This window comes from Ovis aries, unplaced genomic scaffold (genome assembly GCF_016772045.2).
Source record: "Ovis aries strain OAR_USU_Benz2616 breed Rambouillet unplaced genomic scaffold, ARS-UI_Ramb_v3.0 scaffold_111, whole genome shotgun sequence".
NCBI classification, from domain to species: domain Eukaryota; kingdom Metazoa; phylum Chordata; class Mammalia; order Artiodactyla; family Bovidae; genus Ovis; species Ovis aries.
The window spans coordinates 271,885-289,124 of NW_024599728.1; positions in this window are offsets into that span (position 1 = coordinate 271,885).

Sequence of the window (17,240 nt, forward strand, 5' to 3'; positions counted from 1 at the left end):
GCCCTGGGCGAGCCTTGCCCAGACATTCCACGCTGCTAGGCTTCCTGCCCGGAAGAAGCAGGCTGCGCGAGGCTGGCGCCTTCCTGGCCTCAGCTCCGCTCCTGCCTTGCCTTTGCACCTAGGCCCCAGGCGGCCTTAGGGAGGGCTTAGGGGCCGGTGGCTTGCACACTGCCAAGGGTTCAAGCAGGGAGAGCTCTGTGAGAGGGAAGGAAAGGCAAGAGCAGGGTTCCTCCAGCGGTTGCTTGGCCGCCCAGACTCAGCGCCGCACGGAGTGCACCAGCCTCCCAGGTCCTGTGGCTCTTGTCTGCAGCCCCGCGCTCCCGGAGGCTGACTCCCTGGGCGCCCAGCAGCTGCCTCACACACGTAGTTTCCCTAGCGCTCTCCTCCCCAGCAGAGACGTGTGCAGCTGGTTGGGGCCTGCCCTGCGTGCCTGGGCTCCCGCCCACAGCCCCAGCTCAGGCAAGCAGCCCTGAGCCAAGACCTGCAGGAGGCGCAGAGCGCCCCCACCTGGAAGCCGAGTGAACAGCTGGCGGGAGGCGAGCCTCGAGGGAAGAAGAGGCAGCCCAGCCTCGTTTTGGCTCAAGCCCTACTTGGCTGGAGCCGAGTGCGCCTCCATGGCGGCAGAGCTCCAGCTCTGCTCAGAGCCCCGATCTGGTAGAGTTGCTGGCACGAGGCTGCTCTGCCTGGGCGAGCTTCCTGCCCAGGAAGGAGCCGGCTGCGCGAGGCTGGGAGTCGCCACTGGCGCCTTCCTGGCCACACACTGCCAAGGGCTCCAGCAGGAGAGCTCTGTGAGGGAAGGAAAGGTGCAGGGCTCCTCCAGCGGTTGCTTGGCCGCCCAGACTCAGCGCCGCACGGAGTGCACCAGGCTCCCAGGCCCTGGCTGTCTGCAGCCCCGCACACCCGGAGGCTGACTCCTGGGCGCCCAGCAGCTGCCTCACACACGTAGCTTCCCTAGCGCTCTCCTCCCCAGCAGAGACGTGTGCAGCTGGTTGGGGCCTGCCCCTGCGTGCCTGGGCTCCCGCCCACAGCCCCAGCTCAGGGCAAGCAGCCCCTGAGCCAAGACCTGCTGGAGACGCAGAGCGCCCCCACCTTGAAGCCGAGTGAACAGCTGGCGGGGAGGCGAGCCTCCTCGAGGGAAGAATTGGCAGCCGAGCCTCGTTTGGCTCAAGCCCTACTTGGCTGGAGCCGAGTGTGCCTCCAGGACGGCAGAGCTCCAGCTCTGCTCAGAGTCCCGATCTGGCAGAGTTGCTGGCGCGAGGCTGCTCTGCCCTGGGCGAGCCTTGCCCAGACTTGCCTCGCTGCTAGGCTTCCTGCCCGGAAGAAGCAGGCTGCGCGAGGCTGGGAGACGCCATTGGCCCCTTCCTGGCCTCAGCTCTGCTCCTGCCTTGCCTTTGCACCTAGGCCCCAGGCGTCCTTAGGGAGGGCTTAGGGGCCTGTGTCTTGCACACTGCCAAGGGTTCCAGCAGGGAGAGCTCTGTGAGGGAAGGAAAGGCAAGTGCAGGGCTTCCAGCGGTTGCTTGGCCGCCCAGACTCAGCGCCGAACGGAGTGCACCAGGCTCCCAGGGCCTGGCTGGTCTGCAGCCCCGCACACCCGGAGGCTGACTCCTGGGCGCCCAGCAGCTGCCTCACACACGTAGCTTCCCTAGCGCTCTCCTCCCCAGCAGAGACGTGTGCAGCTGGTTGGGGCCTGCCCTGCGTGCCTGGGCTCCCGCCCACAGCCCCAGCTCAGGACAAGCAGCCCCTGAGCCAAGACCTGCAGGAGGCGCAGAGCGCCCCCACCTGGAAGCCGAGTGAACAGCTGGCGGGAGGCGAGCCTCGAGGGAAGAAGAGGCAGCCCAGCCTCGTTTGGCTCAAGCCCTACTTGGCTGGAGCCGAGTGCGCCTCCAGGATGGCAGAGCTCCAGCTCTGCTCAGAGTCCCGATCTGGCAGAGTTGCTGGCGCGAGGCTGCTCTGCCCTGGGCGAGCCTTGCCCAGACTTGCCTCGCTGCTAGGCTTCCTGCCCAGGAAGGAGCAGGCTGCGCGAGGCTGGGAGACGCCATTGGCCCCTTCCTGGCCTCAGCTCCGCTCCTGCCTTGCCTTTGCACCTAGGCCCCAGGCGTCCTTGGGGAGGGCTTAGGGCCGGTGGCTTGCACACTGCCAAGGGTTCCAGCAGGGAGAGCTCTGTGAGAGGGAAGGAAAAGCAAGTGCAGGGCTTCTCCAGCGGTTGCTTGGCCGCCCAGACTCAGCGCCCCACGGAGTGCACCAGGCTCCCAGGGCCCTGGCTGGGGTCTGCAGCCCCGCACACCCGGAGGCTGACTCCCTCGGCGCCCAGCAGCTGCCTCACACACGTAGCTTCCCTAGCGCTCTCCTCCCCAGCAGAGACGTGTGCAGCTGGTTGGGCCTGCCCTGCGTGCCTGGGCTCCCGCCCACAGCCCCAGCTCAGGCAAGCAGCCCCTGAGCCAAGACCTGCAGGAGGCGCAGAGCGCCCCCACCTGGAAGCCGAGTGAACAGCTGGCGGGAGGCGAGCCTCCTCGAGGGAAGAAGAGGCAGCCCAGCCTCGTTTGGCTCAAGCCCTACTTGGCTGGAGCCGAGTGCGCCTCCAGGACGGCAGAGCTCCAGCTCTGCTCAGAGGCCGGATCTGGCAGAGTTGCTGGCGCGCGGCTGCTCTGCCCTGGGCGAGCCTTGCCCAGACTTGCCTCACTGCTAGGCTTCCTGCCAAGGAAGGAGCAGGCTGCGCGAGGCTGGGAGTCGCCACTGGCGCCTTCCTGGCCTCAGCTCCGCTCCTGCCTTGCCTTTGCACCTAGGCCCCAGGCGTCCTTGGGGAGGGCTTAGGGCCGGTGGCTTGCACACTCCCAAGGGCTCCAGCAGGAAGAGCTCTGTGCGTGGGAGGGGAAAGACTAGTGTAGGGCGCCTCCAGCGGTTGCTTGGCCGCCCAGACTCAGCGCCCCACGGAGTGCACCAGGCTCCCAGGCCCTGGCTGGGTCTGCAGCCCCGCACACCCGGAGGCTGACTCCCTGGGCGCCCAGCAGCTGCCTCACACACGTAGCTTCCCTAGCGCTCTCCTCCCCAGCAGAGACGTGTGCAGCCGGTTGGGGCCTGCCCCTGCGTGCCTGGGCTCCCGCCCCCAGCCCCAGCTCAGGGCAAGCAGCCCCTTAGCCAAGACCTGCAGGAGGCGCAGAGCGCCCCCACCTAGAAGCCGAGTGAACAGCTGGCAGGGAGGCGAGCCTCCTCGAGGGAAGAAGAGGCAGCCCAGCCTCGTTTGGCTCAAGCCCTACTTGGCTGGAGCCGAGTGCGCCTCCAGGACGGCAGAGCTCCAGGTCTGCTCAGAGGCCCGATCTGGCAGAGTTGCTGGCGCGAGGCTGCTCTGCCCTGGGCGAGCCTGCCCCAGGAAGGAGCAGGCTGCGCGAGGCTGGGAGACGCCATTGCCTTCCTGGCCTCCTAGGCCCCAGGCGTCCTTGGGAGGGCTTAGGGCCGTGGCTTGCACACTGCCAAGGGTTCCAGCAGGAAGAGCTCTGTGCGAGGGAAGGAAAGGCAAGTGCAGGGCTCCTCCAGCGGTTGCTTGGCCGCCCAGACTCAGCGCCGCACGGAGTGCACCAGCTCCCAGGGCCCTGGCTGGGTCTGCAGCCCCGCACACCCGGAGGCTGACTCCTGGGCGCCCAGCAGCTGCCTCACACACGTAGCTTCCCTAGCGCTCTCCTCCCCAGCAGAGACGTGTGCAGCTGGTTGGGCCTGCCCCTGCGTGCCTGGGCTCCCGCCCACAGCCCCAGCTCAGGCAAGCAGCCCCTGAGCCAAGACCTGCAGGAGGCGCAGAGCGCCCCCACCTGGAAGCCGAGTGAACAGCTGGCGGGAGGCGAGCCTCGAGGGAAGAAGAGGCAGCCCAGCCTCGTTTGGCTCAAGCCCTACTTGGCTGGAGCCGAGTGCGCCTCCAGGACGGCAGAGCTCCAGCTCTGCTCAGAGGCCCGATCTGGCAGAGTTGCTGGCGCGAGGCTGCTCTGCCCTGGGCGAGCCTTGCCCAGACTTGCCTCGCTGCTAGGCTTCCTGCCCAGGAAGAAGCAGGCTGCGCGAGGCTGGGAGACGCCACTGGCGCCTTCCTGGCCTAGCCCCAGGCGTCCTTTGGGAGGGCTTAGGGCCGGTGGCTTGCACACTGCCAAGGGCTCCAGCAGGAAGAGCTCTGTGAGAGGGAAGGCTAGTGCAGGGCTCCTCCAGCGGTTGCTTGGCCGCCCAGACTCAGCGCCGCACGGAGTGCACCAGGCTCCCAGGGCCCTGGCTGGGGTCTGCAGCCCGCACACCCGGAGGCTGACTCCTGGGCGCCCAGCAGCTGCCTCACACACGTAGCTTCCCTAGCGCTCTCCTCCCCAGCAGAGACGTGTGCAGCTGGTTGGGGCCTGCCCTGCGTGCCTGGGCTCCTCGCCCACAGCCCCAGCTCAGGCAAGCAGCCCCTGAGCCAAGACCTGCAGGAGGCGCAGAGCGCCCCCACCTGGAAGCCGAGTGAATAGCTGGCGGGAGGCGAGCCTCGAGGGAAGAAGAGGCAGCCCAGCCTCGTTTGGCTCAAGCCCTACTTGGCTGGAGCCGAGTGCGCCTCCAGGACGGCAGAGCTCCAGCTCTGCTCAGAGGCCCGATCTGGCAGAGTTGCTGGCGCGAGGCTGCTCTGCCCTGGGCGAGCCTTGCCCAGACTTGCCTCGCTGCTAGGCTTCCTGCCCAGGAAGGAGCCGGCTGCGCGAGGCTGGGAGTCGCCACTGGCGCCTTCCTAGGCCCCAGGCGTCCTTGGGAGGGCTTAGGGGCCGTGGCTTGCACACTGCCAAGGGCTCCAGCAGGAAGAGCTCTGTGCGAGGGAAGGAAGGCAGTGCAGGGCTCCTCCAGCGGTTGCTTGGCCGCCCAGACTCAGCGCCGCACGGAGTGCACCAGGCTCCCAGGGCCCTGGCTGGGGTCTGCAGCCCCGCACACCCGGAGGCTGACTCCTGGGCGCCCAGCAGCTGCCTCACACACGTAGCTTCCTAGCGCTCTCCTCCCCAGCAGAGACGTGTGCAGCTGGTTGGGCCTGCCCCTGCGTGCCTGGGCTCCCGCCCACAGCCCCAGCTCAGGCAAGCAGCCCTGAGCCAAGACCTGCAGGAGGCGCAGAGCGCCCCCACCTGGAAGCCGAGTGAACAGCTGGCGGGAGGCGAGCCTCTCGAGGGAAGAAGAGGCAGCCCAGCCTCGTTTGGCTCAAGCCCTACTTGGCTGGAGCCGAGTGCGCCTCCAGGACGGCAGAGCTCCAGCTCTGCTCAGAGGCCCGATCTGGCAGAGTTGTTGGCGCGAGGCTGCTCTGCCCTGGGCGAGCTTCCTGCCCCAGGAAGGAGCAGGCTGCGCGAGGCTGGGAGACGCCACTGGCGCCTTCCTGGCCTCAGGCCCCAGGCGTCCTTTGGGAGGGCTTAGGGCCGGTGGCTTGCACACTGCCAAGGGCTCCAGCAGGAAGAGCTCTGTGCGAGGGAAGGAAGGCTAGTGCAGGGCTCCTCCAGCGGTTGCTTGGCCGCCCAGACTCAGCGCCGCACGGAGTGCACCAGGCTCCCAGGGCCCTGGCTGGGGTCTGCAGCCCCGCACACCCGGAGGCTGACTCCTGGGCGCCCAGCAGCTGCCTCACACACGTAGCTTCCCTAGCGCTCTCCTCCCCAGCAGAGACGTGTGCAGCTGGTTGGGGCCTGCCCCTGCGTGCCTGGGCTCCCGCCCACAGCCCCAGCTCAGGCAAGCAGCCCCTGAGCCAAGACCTGCAGGAGGCGCAGAGCGCCCCCACCTGGAAGCCGAGTGAACAGCTGGCGGGAGGCGAGCCCTCGAGGGAAGAAGAGGCAGCCCAGCCTCGTTTGGCTCAAGCCCTACTTGGCTGGAGCCGAGTGCGCCTCCAGGACGGCAGAGCTCCAGCTCTGCTCAGAGGCCCGATCTGGCAGAGTTGTTGGCGCGAGGCTGCTCTGCCCTGGGCGAGCTCTGCCTGCGAGGCTGGGAGACGCCACTGGCGCCTTCCTGGCCTCAGCTCCGCTCCTGCCTTGCCTTTGCACCTAGGCCCCAGGCGTCCTTGGGAGGGCTTAGGGCCGGTGGCTTGCACACTGCCAAGGGTTCCAGCAGGAAGAGCTCTGTGCGAGGGAAGGAAGGGCTAGTGCAGGGCTCCTCCAGCGGTTGCTTGGCCGCCCAGACTCAGCGCCGCACGGAGTGCACCAGCTCCCAGGGCCCTGGCTGGGGTCTGCAGCCCCGCACACCCGGAGGCTGACTCCCTGGGCGCCCAGCAGCTGCCTCACACACGTAGCTTCCCTAGCGCTCTCCTCCCCAGCAGAGACGTGTGCAGCTGGTTGGGGCCTGCCCTGCGTGCCTGGGCTCCCGCCCACAGCCCCAGCTCAGGGCAAGCAGCCCTGAGCCAAGACCTGCAGGAGGCGCAGAGCGCCCCCACCTGGAAGCCGAGTGAACAGCTGGCGGGAGGCGAGCCTCGAGGGAAGAAGAGGCAGCCCAGCCTCGTTTGGCTCAAGCCCTACTTGGCTGGAGCCGAGTGCGCCTCCAGGACGGCAGAGCTCCAGCTCTGCTCAGAGGCCCGATCTGGCAGAGTTGCTGGCGCGAGGCTGCTCTGCCCTGGGCGAGCTTCCTGCCCAGGAAGGAGCAGGCTGCGGGAGGCTGGGAGACGCCACTGGCGCCTTCCTGGCCTCAGGCCCCAGGCGTCCTTTGGGAGGGCTTAGGGCCGGTGGCTTGCACACTGCCAAGGGCTCCAGCAGGAAGAGCTCTGTGCGAGGGAAGGAAGGGCTAGTGCAGGGCTCCTCCAGCGGTTGCTTGGCCGCCCAGACTCAGCGCCGCACGGAGTGCACCAGGCTCCCAGGGCCCTGGCTGGGGTCTGCAGCCCCGCACACCCGGAGGCTGACTCCTGGGCGCCCAGCAGCTGCCTCACACACGTAGCTTCCCTAGCGCTCTCCTCCCCAGCAGAGACGTGTGCAGCTGGTTGGGGCCTGCCCTGCGTGCCTGGGCTCCCGCCCACAGCCCCAGCTCAGGCAAGCAGCCCTGAGCCAAGACTGCAGGAGGCGCAGAGCGCCCCCACCTGGAAGCCGAGTGAACAGCTGGCGGGAGGCGAGCCTCGAGGGAAGAAGAGGCAGCCCAGCCTCGTTTGGCTCAAGCCCTACTTGGCTGGAGCCGAGTGCGCCTCCAGGACGGCAGAGCTCCAGCTCTGCTCAGAGGCCCGATCTGGCAGAGTTGCTGGCGCGAGGCTGCTCTGCCCTGGGCGAGCTTCCTGCCCCAGGAAGGAGCAGGCTGCGCGAGGCTGGGAGACGCCACTGGCGCCTTCCTGGCCTCAGGCCCCAGGCGTCCTTTGGGAGGGCTTAGGGCCGGTGGCTTGCACACTGCCAAGGGTTCCAGCAGGAAGAGCTCTGTGCGAGGGAAGGAAGGGCTAGTGCAGGGCTCCTCCAGCGGTTGCTTGGCCGCCCAGACTCAGCGCCGCACGGAGTGCACCAGGCTCCCAGGGCCCTGGCTGGGGTCTGCAGCCCCGCACACCCGGAGGCTGACTCCTGGGCGCCCAGCAGCTGCCTCACACACGTAGCTTCCCTAGCGCTCTCCTCCCCAGCAGAGACGTGTGCAGCTGGTTGGGGCCTGCCCTGCGTGCCTGGGCTCCCGCCCACAGCCCCAGCTCAGGCAAGCAGCCCTGAGCCAAGACCTGCAGGAGGCGCAGAGCGCCCCCACCTGGAAGCCGAGTGAACAGCTGGCGGGGAGGCGAGCCTCCTCGAGGGAAGAAGAGGCAGCCCAGCCTCGTTTGGCTCAAGCCCTACTTGGCTGGAGCCGAGTGCGCCTCCAGGACGGCAGAGCTCCAGCTCTGCTCAGAGGCCCGATCTGGCAGAGTTGCTGGCGCGAGGCTGCTCTGCCCTGGGCGAGCCTTGCCCAGACTTGCCTCGCTGCTAGGCTTCCTGCCCAGGAAGGAGCAGGCTGCGCGAGGCTGGGAGACGCCACTGGCGCCTTCCTGGCCTCCTAGGCCCCAGGCGTCCTTTGGGAGGGCTTAGGGCCGTGGCTTGCACACTGCCAAGGGCTCCAGCAGGAAGAGCTCTGTGCGAGGGAAGGAAGGGCAGTGCAGGGCTCCTCCAGCGGTTGCTTGGCCGCCCAGACTCAGCGCCGCACGGAGTGCACCAGGCTCCCAGGGCCCTGGCTGGGGTCTGCAGCCCCGCACACCCGGAGGCTGACTCCTGGGCGCCCAGCAGCTGCCTCACACACGTAGCTTCCCTAGCGCTCTCCTCCCCAGCAGAGACGTGTGCAGCTGGTTGGGCCTGCCCTGCGTGCCTGGGCTCCCGCCCACAGCCCCAGCTCAGGCAAGCAGCCCTGAGCCAAGACCTGCAGGAGGCGCAGAGCGCCCCCACCTGGAAGCCGAGTGAACAGCTGGCGGGAGGCGAGCCTCGAGGGAAGAAGAGGCAGCCCAGCCTCGTTTGGCTCAAGCCCTACTTGGCTGGAGCCGAGTGCGCCTCCAGGACGGCAGAGCTCCAGCTCTGCTCAGAGGCCCGATCTGGCAGAGTTGCTGGCGCGAGGCTGCTCTGCCCTGGGCGAGCTTCCTGCCCAGGAAGGAGCCGGCTGCGCGAGGCTGGGAGTCGCCACTGGCGCCTTCCTGGCCTCAGGCCCCAGGCGTCCTTGGGAGGGCTTAGGGCCGGTGGCTTGCACACTGCCAAGGGTTCCAGCAGGGAGAGCTCTGTGAGAGGGAAGGAAAGGCAAGTGCAGGGCACCTCCAGCGGTTGCTTGGCCGCACAGACTCAGCGCCGCACGGAGTGCCCCAGGCTCCCAGGCCCCTGGCTGGGGTCTGCAGCATCGCACACCCGGAGGCTGACTCCCTGGGCGCCCAGCAGCTGCCTCACACACGTAGCTTCCCTAGCGCTCTCCTCCCCAGCAGAGACGTGTGCAGCTGGTTGGGGCCTGCCCTGCGTGCCTGGGCTCCCGCCCACAGCCCCAGCTCAGGCAAGCAGCCCTGAGCCAAGACCTGCAGGAGGCGCAGAGCGCCCCCACCTGGAAGCCGAGTGAACAGCTGGCGGGAGGCGAGCCTCCTCGAGGGAAGAAGAGGCAGCCCAGCCTCGTTTGGCCTAAGCCCTACTTGGCTGGAGCCGAGTGCGCCTCCAGGACGGCAGAGCTCCAGCTCTGCTCAGAGGCCCGATCTGGCAGAGTTGCTGGCGCGAGGCTGCTCTGCCCTGGGCGAGCCTTGCCCAGACTTGCCTCGCTGCTAGGCTTCCTGCCCAGGAAGAAGCAGGCTGCGGGAGGCTGGGAGTCGCCACTGGCGCTTTCCTGGCCTCTAGGCCCCAGGCGTCCTTGGGAGGGCTTAGGGCCGGTGGCTTGCACACTGCCAAGGGCTCCAGCAGGAAGAGCTCTGTGCGAGGGAAGGAAGGGCTAGTGCAGGGCTCCTCCAGCGGTTGCTTGGCCGCCCAGACTCAGCGCCGCACGGAGTGCACCAGGCTCCCAGGGCCCTGGCTGGGGTCTGCAGCCCCGCACACCCGGAGGCTGACTCCCTGGGCGCCCAGCAGCTGCCTCACACACGTAGCTTCCTAGCGCTCTCCTCCCCAGCAGAGACGTGTGCAGCTGGTTGGGCCTGCCCTGCGTGCCTGGGCTCCCGCCCACAGCCCCAGCTCAGGCAAGCAGCCCCTGAGCTAAGACCTGCAGGAGGCGCAGAGCGCCCCCACCTGGAAGCCGAGTGAACAGCTGGCGGGAGGCGAGCCTCGAGGGAAGAAGAGGCAGCCCAGCCTCGTTTGGCTCAAGCCCTACTTGGCTGGAGCCGAGTGCGCCTCCAGGACGGCAGAGCTCCAGCTCTGCTCAGAGCCCCGATCTGGTAGAGTTGCTGGCACGAGGCTGCTCTGCCTGGGCGAGCTTCCTGCCCAGGAAGGAGCAGGCTGCGCGAGGCTGGGAGACGCCACTGGCGCCTTCCTGGCCTCAGCTCCGCTCCTGCCTTGCCTTTGCACCTAGGCCCCAGGCGTCCTTTGGGAGGGCTTAGGGCCGTGGCTTGCACACTGCCAAGGGCTCCAGCAGGAAGAGCTCTGTGCGAGGGAAGGAAGGGCTAGTGCAGGGCTCCTCCAGCGGTTGCTTGGCCGCCCAGACTCAGCGCCGCACGGAGTGCACCAGGCTCCCAGGGCCCTGGCTGGGGTCTGCAGCCCCGCACACCCGGAGGCTGACTCCTGGGCGCCCAGCAGCTGCCTCACACACGTAGCTTCCTAGCGCTCTCCTCCCCAGCAGAGACGTGTGCAGCTGGTTGGGGCCTGCCCTGCGTGCCTGGGCTCCCGCCCACAGCCCCAGCTCAGGCAAGCAGCCCCTGAGCTAAGACCTGCAGGAGGCGAGCGCCCCCACCTGGAAGCCGAGTGAACAGCTGGCGGGAGGCGAGCCTCGAGGGAAGAAGAGGCAGCCCAGCCTCGTTTTGGCTCAAGCCCTACTTGGCTGGAGCCGAGTGCGCCTCCAGGACGGCAGAGCTCCAGCTCTGCTCAGAGGCCCGATCTGGCAGAGTTGCTGGCGCGAGGCTGCTCTGCCCTGGGCGAGCCTTGCCCCAGGAAGGAGCCGGCTGCGCGAGGCTGGGAGACGCCACTGGCGCCTTCCTGGCCTCAGCTCCGCTCCTGCCTTGCCTTTGCACCTAGGCCCCAGGCGTCCTTTGGGAGGGCTTAGGGCCGGTGGCTTGCACACTGCCAAGGGCTCCAGCAGGAAGAGCTCTGTGCGAGGAAGGAAGGGCTAGTGCAGGGCTCCTCCAGCGGTTGCTTGGCCGCCCAGACTCAGCGCCGCACGGAGTGCACCAGGCTCCCAGGGCCCCTGGCTGGGGTCTGCAGCCCCGCACACCCGGAGGCTGACTCCTGGGCGCCCAGCAGCTGCCTCACACACGTAGCTTCCCTAGCGCTCTCCTCCCCAGCAGAGACGTGTGCAGCTGGTTGGGCCTGCCCTGCGTGCCTGGGCTCCCGCCCACAGCCCCAGCTCAGGCAAGCAGCCCTGAGCCAAGACCTGCAGGAGGCGCAGAGCGCCCCCACCTGGAAGCCGAGTGAACAGCTGGCGGGAGGCGAGCCTCGAGGGAAGAAGAGGCAGCCCAGCCTCGTTTGGCTCAAGCCCTACTTGGCTGGAGCCGAGTGCGCCTCCAGGACGGCAGAGCTCCAGCTCTGCTCAGAGGCCCGATCTGGCAGAGTTGTTGGCGCGAGGCTGCTCTGCCCTGGGCGAGCTTCCTGCCCAGGAAGGAGCAGGCTGCGCGAGGCTGGGAGACGCCACTGGCGCCTTCCTGGCCTCAGCTCCGCTCCTGCCTTGCCTTTGCACCTAGGCCCCAGGCGTCCTTTGGGAGGGCTTAGGGCCGGTGGCTTGCACACTGCCAAGGGCTCCAGCAGGAAGAGCTCTGTGCCAGGGAAGGAAGGGCTAGTGCAGGGCTCCTCCAGCGGTTGCTTGGCCGCCCAGACTCAGCGCCGCACGGAGTGCACCAGGCTCCCAGGGCCCCTGGCTGGGGTCTGCAGCCCCGCACACCCGGAGGCTGACTCCTTGGGCGCCCAGCAGCTGCCTCACACACGTAGCTTCCCTAGCGCTCTCCTCCCCAGCAGAGACGTGTGCAGCTGGTTGGGCCTGCCCTGCGTGCCTGGGCTCCTCGCCCACAGCCCCAGCTCAGGCAAGCAGCCCTGAGCCAAGACCTGCAGGAGGCGCAGAGCGCCCCCACCTGGAAGCCGAGTGAACAGCTGGCGGGAGGCGAGCCTCGAGGGAAGAAGAGGCAGCCCAGCCTCGTTTGGCTCAAGCCCTACTTGGCTGGAGCCGAGTGCGCCTCCAGGGCGGCAGAGCTCCAGCTCTGCTCAGAGCCCCGATCTGGTAGAGTTGCTGGCGCGAGGCTGCTCTGCCTGGGCGAGCTTCCTGCCCAGGAAGGAGCCGGCTGCGCGAGGCTGGGAGTCGCCACTGGCGCCTTCCTGGCCTCAGCTCCTCCTGCCTTGCCTTTGCACCTAGGCCCCAGGCGTCCTTTGGGAGGGCTTAGGGCCGGCTTGCACACTGCCAAGGGCTCCAGCAGGAAGAGCTCTGTGCGAGGGAAGGAAGGCTAGTGCAGGGCTCCTCCAGCGGTTGCTTGGCCGCCCAGACTCAGCGCCGCACGGAGTGCACCAGGCCCCAGGGCCCTGGCTGGGGTCTGCAGCCCCGCACACCCGGAGGCTGACTCCTGGGCGCCCAGCAGCTGCCTCACACACGTAGCTTCCCTAGCGCTCTCCTCCCCAGCAGAGACGTGTGCAGCTGGTTGGGGCCTGCCCCTGCGTGCCTGGGCTCCCGCCCACAGCCCCAGCTCAGGCAAGCAGCCCTGAGCCAAGACCTGCAGGAGGCGCAGAGCGCCCCCACCTGGAAGCCGAGTGAACAGCTGGCGGGAGGCGAGCCTCGAGGGAAGAAGAGGCAGCCCAGCCTCGTTTGGCTCAAGCCCTACTTGGCTGGAGCCGAGTGCGCCTCCAGGACGGCAGAGCTCCAGCTCTGCTCAGAGGCCCGATCTGGTAGAGTTGCTGGCGCGAGGCTGCTCTGCCCTGGGCGAGCCTTGCCCAGACTTGCCTCGCTGCTAGGCTTCCTGCCCAGGAAGGAGCAGGCTGCGGCTGGGAGATACTGGCGCCTTCCTGGCCTCAGCCCCAGGCGTCCTTTGGGAGGGCTTAGGGCCGGTGGCTTGCACACTGCCAAGGGCTCCAGGAGGAAGGGCTCTGTGCCAGGGAAAGGAAGGGCTCGTGCAGGGCTCCTCCAGCGGTTGCTTGGCCGCCCAGACTCAGCGCCCCACGGAGTGCACCAGGCTCCCAGGGCCCCTGGCTGGGGTCTGCATCCCCGCACACCCGGAGGCACACTCCCTGGGCGCCCAGCAGCTGCCTCACACACGTAGCTTCCCTAGCGCTCTCCTCCCCAGCAGAGACGTGTGCAGCTGGTTGGGGCCTGCCCTGCGTGCCTGGGCTCCTCGCCCACAGCCCCAGCTCAGGCAAGCAGCCCCTGAGCTAAGACCTGCAGGAGGCGCAGAGCGCCCCCACCTGGAAGCCGAGTGAACAGCTGGCGGGGAGGCGAGCCCCCTCGAGGGAAGAAGAGGCAGCCCAGCCTCGTTTGGCTCAAGCCCTACTTGGCTGGAGCCGAGTGCGCCTCCAGGACGGCAGAGCTCCAGCTCTGCTCAGAGGCCTGATCAGGCAGAGTTGTTGGCGCGAGGCTTCTCTGCCCTGGGCGAGCCTTGCCCAGACTTGCCTCGCTGCTAGGCTTCCTGCCCAGGAAGGAGCATGCTGAGTGAGGCTGGGAGACGCCATTGGCGCCTTCCTGGCCTCAGCCCCAGGCGTCCTTTGGGAGGGCTTAGGGCCGGTGGCTTGCACACTGCCAAGGGCTCCAGCAGGAAGAGCTCTGTGCGAGGGAAGGAAGGGCTAGTGCAGGGCCTCCAGCGGTTGCTTGGCCGCCCAGACTCAGCGCCGCACGGAGTGCACCAGGCTCCCAGGGCCCTGGCTGGGGTCTGCAGCCCCGCACACCCGGAGGCTGACTCCTGGGCGCCCAGCAGCTGCCTCACACACGTAGCTTCCCTAGCGCTCTCCTCCCCAGCAGAGACGTGTGCAGCTGGTTGGGCCTGCCCTGCGTGCCTGGGCTCCCGCCCACAGCCCCAGCTCAGGCAAGCAGCCCCTGAGCCAAGACCTGCAGGAGGCGCAGAGCGCCCCCACCTGGAAGCCGAGTGAATAGCTGGCGGGAGGCGAGCCCCTCGAGGGAAGAAGAGGCAGCCCAGCCTCGTTTGGCTCAAGCCCTACTTGGCTGGAGCCGAGTGCGCCTCCAGGACGGCAGAGCTCCAGCTCTGCTCAGAGGCCCGATCTGGCAGAGTTGCTGGCGCGAGGCTGCTCTGCCCTGGGCGAGCCTTGCCCAGACTTGCCTCGCTGCTAGGCTTCCTGCCCAGGAAGGAGCCAGCTGCGCGAGGCTGGGAGACGCCACTGGCGCCTTCCTGGCCTCAGCTCCTCCTGCCTTGCCTTTGCACCTAGGCCCCAGGCGTCCTTTGGGAGGGCTTAGGGCCGGTGGCTTGCACACTGCCAAGGGCTCCAGCAGGAAGAGCTCTGTGCCAGGGAAGGAAGGCTAGTGCAGGGCTCCTCCAGCAGTTGCTTGGCCGCCCAGACTCAGCGCCGCACGGAGTGCACCAGGCTCCCAGGGCCCTGGCTGGGGTCTGCAGCCCCGCACACCCGGAGGCTGACTCCCTGGGCGCCCAGCAGCTGCCTCACACACGTAGCTTCCTTAGCGCTCTCCTCCCCAGCAGAGACGTGTGCAGCTGGTTGGGCCTGCCCTGCGTGCCTGGGCTCCCGCCCACAGCCCCAGCTCAGGCAAGCAGCCCCTGAGCCAAGACCTGCAGGAGGCCCAGAGCGCCCCCACCTGGAAGCCGAGTGAACAACTGGCGGGGAGGCGAGCCCCCTAGAGGGAAGAAGAGGCAGCCCAGCCTCGTTTGGCTCAAGCCCTACTTGGCTGGAGCCGAGTGCGCCCCAGGACGGCAGAGCTCCAGCTCTGCTCAGAGGCCCGATCTGGCAGAGATGCTGTTGCGAGGCTGCTCTGCCCTGGGCGAGCTTCCTGCCCAGGAAGGAGCAGGCTGCGCGAGGCTGGGAGACGCCACTGGCGCCTTCCTGGCCCTAGGCCCCAGGCGTCCTTTGGGAGGGCTTAGGGCCGGTGGCTTGCACACTGCCAAGGGCTCCAGCAAGAAGAGCTCTGTGCGAGGGAAGTAAGGGCTAGTGCAGGGTCCTCCAGCGGTTGCTTGGCCGCCCAGACTCAGCGCCGCACGGAGTGCACCAGGCTCCCAGGGCCCTGGCTGGGGTCTGCAGCCCTGCACACCCGGAGGCAGACTCCATGGACGCCCAGCAGCTGCCTCACACACGTAGCTTCCCTAGCGCTCTCCTCCCCAGCAGAGACGTGTGCAGCTGGTTGGGGCATGCCCCTGCGTGCCTGGGCTCCCGCCCACAGCCCCAGCTCAGGCAAGCAGCCCTGAGCCAAGACCTGCAGGAGGCGCAGAGCGCCCCCACCTGGAAGCCGAGTGAATAGCTGGCGGGAGGCGAGCCTCGAGGGAAGAAGAGGCAGCCCAGTCTGGTTTGGCTCAAGCCCTACTTGGCTGGAGCTGAGTGCGCCTCCAGGACGGCAGAGCTCCAGCTCTGCTCAGAGGCCCGATCTGGCAGAGTTGCTGGCGCGAGGCTGCTCTGCCCTGGGCGAGCCTTGCCCAGACTTGCCTCGCTGCTAGGCTTCCTGCCCAGGAAGGAGCCGGCTGCGCGCGGCTGGGAGACGCCACTGGCGCCTTCCTGGCCTCAGCTCCGCTCCTGCCTTGCCTTTGCACCTAGGCCCCAGGCGTCCTTTGGGAGGGCTTAGGGCCGGTGGCTTGCACACTGCCAAGGGCTCCAGCAGGAAGAGCTCTGTGCCAGGGAAAGGAAGGCTAGTGCAGGGCTCCTCCAGCGGTTGCTTGGCCGCCCAGACTCAGCGCCGCACGGAGTGCACCAGGCTCCCAGGGCCCTGGCTGGGGTCTGCAGCCCCGCACACCCGGAGGCTGACTCCTGGGCGCCCAGCAGCTGCCTCACACACGTAGCTTCCCTAGCGCTCTCCTCCCCAGCAGAGACGTGTGCAGCTGGTTGGGCCTGCCCTGCGTGCCTGGGCTCCCGCCCACAGCCCCAGCTCAGGCAAGCAGCCCTGAGCCAAGACCTGCAGGAGGCGCAGAGCGCCCCCACCTGGAAGCCGAGTGAACAGCTGGCGGGAGGCGAGCCTCCTCGAGGGAAGAAGAGGCAGCCCAGCCTCGTTTGGCTCAAGCCCTACTTGGCTGGAGCCGAGTGCGCCTCCAGGACGGCAGAGCTCCAGCTCTGCTCAGAGGCCCGATCTGGCAGAGTTGCTGGCGCGAGGCTGCTCTGCCCTGGGCGAGCCTTGCCCAGACTTGCCTCGCTGCTAGGCTTCCTGCCCAGGAAGGAGCAGGCTGCGCGAGGCTGGGAGATACCACTGGCGCCTTCCTGGCCTCAGCTCCTGCCTTGCCTTTGCACCTAGGCCCCAGGCGTCCTTTGGGAGGGCTTAGGGCCGGTGGCTTGCACACTGCCAAGGGCTCCAGCAGGAAGAGCTCTGTGCCAGGGAAAGGAAGGGCTAGAGCAGGGCTCCTCCAGCGGTTGCTTGGCCGCCCAGACTCAGCGCCGCACGGAGTGCACCAGGCTCCCAGGGCCCCTGGCTGGGGTCTGCAGCCCCGCACACCCGGAGGCTGACTCCTGGGCGCCCAGCAGCTGCCTCACACACGTAGCTTCCCTAGCGCCTCCTCCCCAGCAGAGACGTGCAGCTGGTTGGGGCCTGCCCTGCGTGCCTGGGCTCCCGCCCACAGCCCCAGCTCAGGCAAGCAGCCCCTGAGCTAAGACCTGCAGAGGCGCAGAGCGCCCCCACCTGGAAGCCGAGTGAACAGCTGGCGGGAGGCGAGCCTCGAGGGAAGAAGAGGCAGCCCAGCCTCGTTTGGCTCAAGCCCTACTTGGCTGGAGCCGAGTGCGCCTCCAGGACGGCAGAGCTCCAGCTCTGCTCAGAGGCCCGATCTGGCAGAGTTGCTGGCGCGAGGCTGCTCTGCCCTGGGCGAGCCTTGCCCAGACTTGCCTCGCTGCTAGGCTTCCTGCCCAGGAAGGAGCAGGCTGCGCGCGGCTGGGAGACGCCACTGGCGCCTTCCTGGCCTCAGCTCCGCTCCTGCCTTGCCTTTGCACCTAGGCCCCAGGCGTCCTTGGGGAGGGCTTAGGGCCGGTGGCTTGCACACTGCCAAGGGCTCAAGCAGGAAGAGCTCTGTGCGAGGGAAGGAAGGGCTAGTGCAGGGCTCCTCCAGCGGTTGCTTGGCCGCCCAGACTCAGCGCCGCACGGAGTGCACCAGGCTCCCAGGGCCCCTGACTGGGGTCTGCAGCCCCGCACACCCGGAGGCTGACTCCCTGGGCGCCCAGCAGCTGCCTCACACACGTAGCTTCCCTAGTGCTCTCCTCCCCAGCAGAGACGTGTGTAGCCGGTTGGGGCCTGCCCCTGCGTGCCTGGGCTCCCGCCCACAGCCCCAGCTCAGGCAAGCAGCCCCTGAGCTAAGACCTGCAGGAGGCGCAGAGCGCCCCCACCTGGAAGCCGAGTGAACAGCTGGCGGGAGGCGAGCCTCCTCGAGGGAAGAAGAGGCAGCCCAGCCTCGTTTGGCTCAAGCCCTACTTGGCTGGAGCCGAGTGCGCCTCCAGGACGGCAGAGCTCCAGCTCTGCTCAGAGGCCCGATCTGGCAGAGATGCTGTTGCGAGGCTGCTCTGTCCTGGGCGAGCCTTGCCCAGACTTGCCTCGCTGCTAGTCTTCCTGCCCAGAAAGGAGCAGGCTGCGCGAGGCTG